This window comes from Miniopterus natalensis, chromosome 2 (assembly GCF_054644295.1).
Source record: "Miniopterus natalensis isolate mMinNat1 chromosome 2, mMinNat1.hap1, whole genome shotgun sequence".
NCBI classification, from domain to species: Eukaryota; Metazoa; Chordata; class Mammalia; order Chiroptera; family Miniopteridae; genus Miniopterus; species Miniopterus natalensis.
The window spans coordinates 59,727,396-59,738,300 of record NC_142082.1 but is presented as its reverse complement, the minus strand read 5'-3'; the positions used below and the strand labels follow the sequence as shown (position 1 = coordinate 59,738,300).

General features: G+C 35.5%; 1 pseudogene; it reads right to left on the bottom strand.

Annotated features, from left to right (window-relative positions):
• Window positions 1–7,856: 7,856 nt before the first annotated feature.
• Window positions 7,857–9,191, bottom strand: LOC107527925 (elongation factor 1-gamma pseudogene; annotated as a pseudogene).
• Between the last annotated feature and the right edge of the window lie 1,714 nt (window positions 9,192–10,905).

Below are 10,905 nucleotides of genomic sequence, written 5' to 3'. Positions count from 1 at the left end.
TTCACTAGCTGAAATAAGCCATATCCTGAGATTACATATACAGAGTGGGACAAAAGTAGGTTTACAGTTGTCCATATGGAAAATAATACAATAATTAATTATTATACATGAATAAACTCTGTGTTTTATGTACTGACAACTGTAAACCTACTTTTGCCCAATGTTTCCTGTAAAAACATTGAAAACACCTTAAGTCTTCCTAAGAGTTTTTAATTAGCTCTTTTTATACATCAGGTTTCTTTTTGCAAAAACGTCTCAGGAAAATCTTTCTAAATCCTTCCTATGATATATTAATATTCTGACAAATTTACTTTTTCTTTCTTCTTATAGCTTCTGAGTTACATGAATTTTTAAAATCTATGTATCTAAGGTGGCTAGGTTTTGTCCACTGGTATTTATTTCATCTTACCAAATTCCTACAATAACCTGGGGATCTACAGAGCTTCCTTCATTGCTTGGTGCCCCTTTATTAACTTGCCTTACAAGGGATCAGTAATGACCCAGGGATGCACTTTAGGATCTTTACTACACGATGGAGATTAAAGAAGAAATTGATGTGGTTAGTAACACAAATAACACCATGGAGAAACTCACCAGCAGTGTGAACAAGTCAGAATACGTGGAGGGACGATATTGAAGAAAATAATCATCTTATTAATTAGTTTTACTCAAAATCATTCAGTTTCATGATTTTTCAGGGAATTAAATTGATCAACAGCTCATAAAGCATAAAGACCTTGACATTCCTACCACTGCTCTAATGAGAAAATATTTGTAAAATAACATCTTTTAACAGATATTTTTTAACTTAATTTATTGTATTTTCCTATTGCCATGAAAATAAAAGTAAAATTACTAAACTGAAATTTTGTACAAACTGCACACAATTTTTAGTGGCCACAAGGAGTCCTGTGCTTTCATTGCATTTGGCATGGCATTTAAGAAGCATAGATCATACTTTCAGAAAAGGGAAAACCAATATACCCTAAGGTTATGTTTTTATAAGGAAAATAATTTTAGATAATTACACAATTCAAGCAAAGTGAGTTTGAAGTTACATTATACAGATTGTAGAATCATGTAATGCTTTAAGTTGATCACTACAGAGAGGTCTGGAATTTTATTTCTTGCATTTAGCTCCTATACTGATGACATGTGGGAACTTGAACTAGTCACATTTTTACTTGATCTCAGTTTCCTCATCTGTAAAATGAAACTCTTAGCCTAAATTACGACAATGTTTCTTTCTTCTAATACTTTATCTCAATTCTCACTTCACTTTAGCTCTCAGGACATAGCCTTCAGACTCCTGACCTTTTTATTGTGTTTGAAACTGTTTACAGGTTTGCAGGATGCTAGGAGAGTTAACAAAGCTACAATTTAATTTTTTTTTTTTTTAATACAGTTTAAAGACATTATCTATGGACAAAATTTCCAATTTAAATGTATATATAGTTAGAAAGTAACTTAAATAATCATTTACATTGATTCACTTAAAGGGCAGAATAAAGGCAATATCCTCCTGGTAGAATGCAACTTTGAGGACTAAACAGGAATTGACTTTTAAGTGGATGAAAGAAGAAAGTAATTTTTAAACAGGTTGTAATCTATATTTTTGGTGTTTCTGTTGTGAGAGGTAAATGATTTTTCTAATGCATTTAAGCAAACAGTATTAATGATTAATAACATTTTTGATCCTGTAACTAGACCTACAAATTCTTGAATAATTAATGAGATATTCAATACTGCATAGGATATCCATCTGCTAAGAATTTGTTTTGTATGTATGCAAGCTGTTAATACTGAAACCAAAAAACAAAGAGATAAAAAGCCTTTAAGATTGTTTTAATAATATCTACTATTACCCATACAGGCTTATTATTTCTTGTTTCTAATGTTAAAATGCTTATAAACTGGTCATAAAGGAGGTAATTGTGATCTAATAGCATAAATGAAATGATTTTTTTCAATTATATCTTCTATGAACAGCTATTAAGGGACTAATAAATTCTAGACATCATGCCAAATTTTAAGAATAATATGAAGTAAAGACAAGTAAGATAAAAAAAAGTCATAATTCTTCATATTACTCAGTATGGGTTAAGTTGAGAGAAAATTATTTCAGATGATCTTTTTAAAATTTTTATTATTATTATTTTTAATATATCTTTATTGATTTCAGAGGGAGGAAGGGAGAGGGAGAGAGAGAGAGAGAGAAGCATCAATGATAAGACAGTCATCATTGATCAGCTGCCTCCTGCACACCCCTGACTGGGGATCGAGCCCGCAACCCAGGCATGTGCCCTGAGCGGGGTCTCCTGGATCCTAAGTCAAAGCTCCACCTCTGAGCCACGGCCAGCCGGGCTTCACATGTCCTTTTTTAAGGCATTACTTGTGTGTTCAGTGGAAATACAAAAGTTTTGAGACATAAAATGAGAAAATAAGTGTTAGTCTAAAAGTCATTACTATGTCACCCTAAATGTTTTAAAGATCATTTCATTTTTTATATTTTATCTTATATCCAAATTTTCAGGTTCAGGTCTTTAAAAATAAAAAAAGAACCTATGTTGATAACATAATTATAGAGATTAGAATTGAATACAGCCTTTAAGAAAATTTAGCTCAATTTCCTTATTTACAAATAAGGAACCTGAGGCTTAGATAGTTTAAAGTACTGAAGAACTCCCTCTAGGTCTGTGGTATTCCATCATGTGTCCCTTAAGGATAGCCTTTGTTTTGAAGTTACTCATGTGATGGAACAGCTCTGAGGTCTAGGGTGGTCGCCTAGGAATGTACCACTCCCTGTTGTCTCGGCACAGTATCAAACATAGCTCCTTGTAGGGTGAAAAGTGAAGGGCATGTAAATTTTTTATTTAAATTTTTTAATTAATTTTTAGAGAAAAATAGAGGAAGGGAGAGGGAGAGAAATAAACATCCATTGGCTTCCTCTTGCATGCTCCCTACCGAGGATGGAGCCTGAAATATTTTGGTGCACCTGGCAACACCCAACCACTGAGCTACACCAGCCAGGGCAGGGGGCCTGTAAATATTTAAGTTGCCATTGAGTTCAGCTATAAAGCATTCTCATTTCTTTATCAAGTAAAATCTTGTAGAAAAGTTATGACAATACACGAAATAGTGAAAAACTTGTTTTAAAAACTAACAATATGCTTATTTGCAATTTTGACACTATTGTCCATACATTCCAGTTAGCTTATATGTATACAAAATTAGAGTGTCATAAAGTCCACCTGTTTGGTTAATCTAATAACATGATACACTAATACACATTCATGCCATATAGGAAGATGTATATTTAGCTGTGTAGTGACGATACAATACATGTTTCACTCTGGGAATCAGAGACCTTTGAAGTTAAATTGTAGCATGTTTATAGTGTCCTAATGCCTAAGCAAATAAATAAATGATAGCTGACATGTTTTAAACTTATCAATGAAAACAGAATTCTGAAGATCTTATAATCTATGTTCATTTAAAAATGTTTCTGAATATGAATTATGGGCCCATAACTAGGAATATGGCGCTAAACAAGGTAAATACAGTTTCTGTTCTCTAAACATAGAAAGGATAAAATAGTTACAATATAATACATTTTGGTACAGAAAAATAGTGTCATAGCAGGAAATAATTCAAGTACAAATTAAATTAACTTATATGGAATTATGTTTTTAAATTATTTTGTTAGGTTTCAATTCACATGTATTAAAATGCACACATTTTAAACATATAATCTGATGAGTTTGACAGCCTGGTAACCACCATTCCAAGCACTATATTTTTATCACCCCCAAAGTTTTCTCATGCTCTTTCTCAGACAATCTTCTCCCAAACCATGGTTCTGATTTAAATCACTATTGATTCATTTTGCATGTTATAAAACTTCATACAACAGAATCATATTTATGTCCATTGTTTGTCATCCCAAAAATAAAAATTAAAATTCTTATACTAAAATCAGCAAGAAGAAGAATTCAGGCAAAATATCACACTGGGCCATTGGACATATAATAAACAATACCATTACATTTGGCACTGGGCCTTGATTATATTATTTATTCCCATACGCCAGCATTTTGTTGCTTTCTTTTATACTGCATCTTTATGGTTTTATACTAAATTTGTGAATTTTGTATTCAGAATACTCTCACAGTGCTAAGAATGTTAACTTTATTGTATCACTTTTTATGTTTTGTTTTTTAAAAAAACATATGTATTTGTGTGTTTCCTAAATAACTGTTCTGTTTTTATTTTAAGAATTTTGTAGATTTTGTAAATAACTAGGTTTCTCTTCTCACGTTCACTGATTAATGTCAAAATTCTGGCCCACTCCTGGCAAAGACATGGGATTTATGGTATCTATTTTTTATTAAATATATCTTTATTGATTTCAGAGAGAGGAAGGGAGAGGGAGAGAGAGAGAGAGGTATCAATGGTGAGAGAGTCTTCATTGATCGGCTGCCTCTTTCATGCCCCCACTGGGAATTGAACCCGCAACCCAGGCATGTGCCCTGACCAGGAATCAAACTGCGATCTCCTGGATCCTAGGTCCAGGCTCAACCACTGAGCCACATCTGGCCGGGCTATGGTATCTATTTTTATGATAACCTCATTTCTAGCTTCATTTTGTTTCTTTAACTTCGTTGAATTTCTTTAGTGTATTTTTTTAAGTCATCTATTTTTATACTATTTATGTCAATACAAGCTGAATGTAATCAATTAATTAAATCAGTTAAGCTAAAGATTTATTTTCAAATTTATGTAAGCTTCTAATCATTTAATAATTAGCTCAGAGGCCTATTCAAAATGATTGTTCTTAACTCAAATGCCCCCTTTAAAAAAATGTTTTTTGATACATTCATCTTCATGTGGAACAAATATGCTTTAGGACACTGATGGGAAGGGAGGAAGTATTAAAAATAAAGTGAATTTGAGATATGCTGGATAAATGACCCCTTGTTGTTAGTGTTTATAGGCATTGCACTTCCAGAGGCAAAGTCCATATCCCACCAGCTGTTGCAGTAACTCAGTCTTAGTCCATTACTCTAATTAATCTAAGCTTATTACCAGCGCTTCCATCTTCCGGCAAATGGAAAGTCAGAGAAGATATAGAATCAGTGAACTTTCTGAGTTAATTAGGAGGAAAAGAAGCCTCTAAACATTTCTAACATTGTAAAATTCTTTGATCTCTAACAATACCAGGTACACCCCCAAACACACATTTGAAATAAAAGCTTGAAGGCATAAAAAATAAGCTCATAATAAAAATTATTGTTGAAGCTAGCCAGCTGCCATTTCATTTATAATAAATTACTGTTATACCATACACATACACCTTTTAGTTATTCAAATATTATCAAAATATAAAAATTGCAGCTCCCTTTCCCTCTTGAGAATAAAAATACTAACACATTTCTTGCCACAAGGAAGAAACTAATTACTAATGTCCAAAATATAAATATTTTACACAGGCAGCTTGATTACCTTAAAGACAGAAAGAAGGTAGCTGACACAGTTGCATTATGTACTACTTCAGAATGAGCATATTGCTTCATAGCATGGATACAAATCCATATATTTAAAGGAAACATGTAAAAGACCACAAAACCAAGTTGACAGTGTGCATTATTGAATTCGTGAGAATTATGCTTTGGCCTTCATTTTCCGATTTGTAAGCACATAAAGTAAAAAACTTCTGAAATTCAATTTATACTTGTTTAAAGATAAAAAAAAAGATTATTGTATATTTCCTGAAGATTGTTTCTGAACCTCTAAGTAGAAAATCATTTCCTAAGCCTAAATTAAATAAATCAAAGGAATCCGCTCTAATATAGGTTGGTTAACCCCAGAGTTATGATTTCTAAGTAGGCATGCCCACCAAGGGAACCTTCCAGGGAGTTTTACTAAAGACAGGCTCCAGACATAGCAAATGTCTGACAAGGATGTTTTCCCATGCCCAGTCAGTTCTCTGAAATACTGAAAGTCTCCTGCCCAACTCTCAAGACATTTTATTCCACCTGGCAGCTAAAGTCAAAGTTTGTATATGAGACAGACACTGGCATCTGTTTCTGGTACCTGTTCTCCCAGCTCACATCAGGCCAATCACTCCAGTTCACTCTAATTTACTGTTTGGGAAATGAGAATAACTATGCTGGCGTTTGTGAAATTGTGTTCTGCCAACCACTTGAATAAGAATGACCAGGAGTGTTTAAAAGGCACATTGTTGAACTCCACAGCATCTCTCTCACACCACAATATAAGTCGTAAAGGTCAAACTGATTGTATTTTTATTACTTTTTATTCAATACTGATGCAACAGACTTTGGAAGTGACTAAACTAGGCTGATATATAGGATGTGAGAAGAAGAGTAATAGTCTGATCAAACTTCTAGATCCTTCTTCCTTCCAGGAATAAAGAAATAGCTGCTCGCTTCCTAGACCTTCAGCTGGCATTGGCAGGAGAAAAGAGGAAGCTCAGGGTGGGACTTCCATCTATTTTATGATTTTATTTTATTTTTTGGCGTTTTATTTTATTTTTTAGCTTAAGAAAGTATGCATTGCATTTTATTTACACAGTCTTTAATAAATCAATTAGCACATAGTGTTCGAGACGTTTACAAATATTAACTCATTTAATAAATTTGAGTTTTTTGCACCACATGGAACTCTATGTTGCCAAAAAACTTTTAACTTCCGTGTGCTATGAGAAACAATAACAAAGGCAATAGAACTGGCAAGGATTTAGTAACCATCTATGCCAGTTAATTCTTTTTAGTTTGCCTTTCTAGGAAATAGCATGAGTAGTATCTGTCTCAGGAGTTAGTAGAGTAAACAGGGGGCGGCTTTGACCTCCTTTCAAGTTCATTTTGCTTACAGGACAAGTGTCAGAAGGTCTTTTATTCACTAATGCCTACAGCTGTGAAAATGCACAACACCACAATATCTTCCGGGCCACGGGGTGGATATATTTCTCTTTGGGTGGATCTATTCAAGTGTGCGTGTCCTTATTACTCTCAGGGTGTGCGCAGTGCGATGTCTGTGCAGATTGCATCTTATTTGGACTTGTGTGTTGCCCTCGTTTTCTTGCCTGGTCCTTATTTCTGTGTTGACCATTCCTGTGGTTTTGTCTTTAAAGGAAGTGTCTTGGGTGAGGTGGGGGGGCATTCACTTTTCAGGATCTGTCTGTCAAGATCACACCTCTCTTTTGGTCTCTCCAGCTATGCGTCTGTTATTTTTCTTGATCAAAGTTATCAGCACCTGACAAACAATATATATTTTTGTCTTTATCACCCTCACTAGAATTTATGTGCCAAGGCAGAGGGAACAGTTTGTCGATAAGTATTTTGTAAGTGAATAAATGAATCGGATGTCTGTATGTAATGTTACTCTTTATTTATCTAAGCAGTTGCAATGAATGTATGATGAATTCTATAGCCCTTTGACTACAAAGGCGACTCTAGTTCCTCAATAACTGAGACAGTGAATTTTATCTTTTTAGAAAAAGAAGGAATAATATATTTTTTAGTCCCTGATATGTAATGTTCTCCCCAACCACCTCCTACCCCCAGTTTAACAACGTGATAAACTATCACCCAACTTTCAATCATCTCTTCTTCTGTGAAAAATTACTTGGGCAATAGACATCATTCATAAAACTTTAGCAGTCCTTCTTAACAAAAATCTCATAACTAAAATATAATGTAATAATTATTTAAATATGACAATCTAAAAGTGATATTCAAATTTTGTTAATGTTTTATCACTAGTTTTGAAATCAAGAACCTATCATTGAGGCTCATTGATTTTTTTCTTTCAATGTTCAGTTTCTTTAGTGACCCTCATGCTGTGAAGGGCAGGTGCAGGCAGCTAGGTGATGTCCACTGGAATATATTGCCCTGATTAAAAGCTTTGACCACATGCTGGAAGGTGCTCTCCAGAAAAAGTACTCTGGAATCAGTGTCTGCGTGTCCTTGCTACCAGGATTCAATCTCTGCCATGTATGTGCCATGCATATGACTCCTAGATCAGCTGCCAATCTGCACTCAGCAGAAAGGCAAGTTATTGCCTCAGAAGACTTGGACTCCCCAAATGGAGCTGTTATCGTTGGTTCCAAAAAGGATGACATTTGCAAAGACATTCTTCCTCAGCTGGTCCAAACACTAGACTATTCCAGCGATGAGGGTATGACTCATGAAGTTCTAGGTGAGCTCCTTAGGAAAGAAGTACATTAGGGAAGTACCACAAGGACGAGCTATCCTCATCAAAGTGCTCCCCAAAATAGGGCAGAACCACAGAGAGTGTGTCCTTGTTGAAGCATTTGTGCTAAAAGTTATCCAACACAAAGGTCCTCTTGGGCAGGTGAGCAAAAGTGTTATTGACCTTCAGCTCAGCAGCCAACACCTACTCACATTGAGCCATCTACTCCTCAGGAGTGGGGCCAGTCACCTCTTCTTTCTCCTGTTTCTTCTCAGCCCTGGGTCCTGCTTCTCCTACCAAAATCTTTTCTCTTCCCCTGTAGTGTGTTTCCATGAAGAACACTTTAGGCTGGCTGTCTGCAAACTCTGGAACATAAAACTGGGCCATCTTCTCACAGAGTCTCACACCTCCCAAGGCAGATGGAAAGTGGTGCTTTTTAATGCAGGTGAGAAAACAGCAATTGGTATTGGGTAGGTCCAGGCAGATGGAAGACTCTGGGACCTGTTTATAGAGCCACAACAGGGTGCAGACAACTGTGATATCTGCAAGTGTCACACATTTGCCCACCAGAAAAGTCTTCATCTTCAAGTGAGCATCCAACAGCCCCAGGTTTCATCTCACCTCCTTCGCATTCTCTGTGGCCTATTTCTGGTGCATGATGCCCAAGGTGGGGAATGTTATCAACAAAGATCACCCATTCACCTTGCGGGCTGCTGCCTCTGGAGTACTTCCCAGCAGCTCCTCATTGCTCACATAATAAGCAATGACATTGCTCTCAAACACAGAATCCACCCTGAAATTCTAGAAACTTGCTGGCAGGAAATTTATGGGCAAATTCAGTTGTGAGGTTGGTTTGGCCAAAGTAGAAAATAAGGTGGTGCAGGGAGCACACCAACCTGAGCCCCACTGTGCTGAGTAGCAATGATGTCCTTGGCCCTCCAGTGTTCAGGATATATATATAAGGTCCCAGCCCCCATGGTAATTTCACAGAGAAAGGGGCCATTGATTATTCTTTAACAGCTTTAGCAGATATCCTCACATCTTCACTGCAACCATCAGTGTCATTTCTTAGTTGCCTCGTGACAGCACCATTGTAAATGATTCCTAATTGATCACCTATCTAGCTTATCCTCAATCTTGTCTTATGTGTGTCCAGAATACTCCTTCTAAAATGCATATCTAATTAGAGCACATACATACTACTTAGCATACTTCCACAGTTCTATATCACTTATTGAATAACATCCATATCATTTTCATTGATATAGAAGATTTCCATTATCTTGCCCTTAAATATTACTGCACATGATTGCTGACAGATTTTTCTGCCTTTACCTTCTCCTCTACCAGACAATTTATTTATAATTTTCCAAATAATAATAGAGCTCCCTGTCTCTGTACATTGGTATATATTCTTCTCTCATTCTGAAAAGCTCTTCCACCTACTTAATGACCTAGAAAATGGTTACTCAACTCTAACTCAAGCATATTGTTTGTACAAAATGTCTCTGATCTCCTAGTTTTAGTTGTTTATTATCTTCTTGTGTTCCCATATGTTTTACATAATCTTATCATTGGCATTCTTTACACTGTTCTGAAAATATTCTGTTCTAGAAAACCAGTTAATCATTCCAAACTTTTCTACTGTTAACTCCCAAAAAACTTCTAAACAACCCTATTTTTAATCGCTTCACTCTCCACTCCCTAATTCACAGAAAATCAGATGATGGGTGAGCACCAAGTCCAAGGTTACCTGTTCAATAGACTGAACATTAAACACAGATGAACTAGGTAATTATATTTTATTTTTCAGAAATTTGAATTGGACATTATGGAAGGAATAAAGTCCACTCAAGGAAACTCCGAGGTAGTTCATGACAGGCAAGGAAGAACTAGGTTCATAAGTGTGTGTGGCATGCTAAAGTTATGAGGAAGCAAAAGTTGCAAGTAAACAAGAGCTATAAGGTAAATCAAGAGTCTTTGCACAGTGGAGAGTAAGACAAAGTAAACGTAGCTAAAGGGGGAAATGACAGAAATTTAGAAGGTCATTAGTCATATTATAGCAGAGCACATAGCCATTAATGATTCTCTCCAATCTCCTACAAATAATATCCTCAGCACTGTTTTAGATCCCCAAAGAAATTTAGGCTTCTAATTTTTCACAATGGTCTGGAATATTATGATTTCTATCTGCTTATGGCCTAATTATGCATTTTTTCCATGGGTGAATAGTTACTCTTAAAACATATTCATTACCAGAAGTAACTTGAATGACTTTCTTCCTTTTAACCACCAGAGCCTAATAGAGCATCTTTTCTTACCATAATGTAAATTTCACAGAGGCTGCTATACTCTCATTTTTTTCATTATATCTCTGATATATAGTAAACTCTTTTCCTTCCTCTAGTGCTAAATACCACTAACATACCTCAGTCTGCCCCCAAAATATTTTTCTTGCTCTAGAAGTTGCCAATTTATTTCAATCAAGACAATTACAGTTCATAATCTTTTATAGTAATTACCATGAGGAAGTGAGGAGAGGGCAGCTGGTCAAGCTAAATTCTAAAAAGATTAAAAGTGCAAAATTACTGATTCACATATTAACAAGCAGTTAAGGGTGCATTATATCCCACAGTGACCACAGTGAGCATCACTGATCACAGTAAAACCAGCTGGTCATTGTCCCCAGAA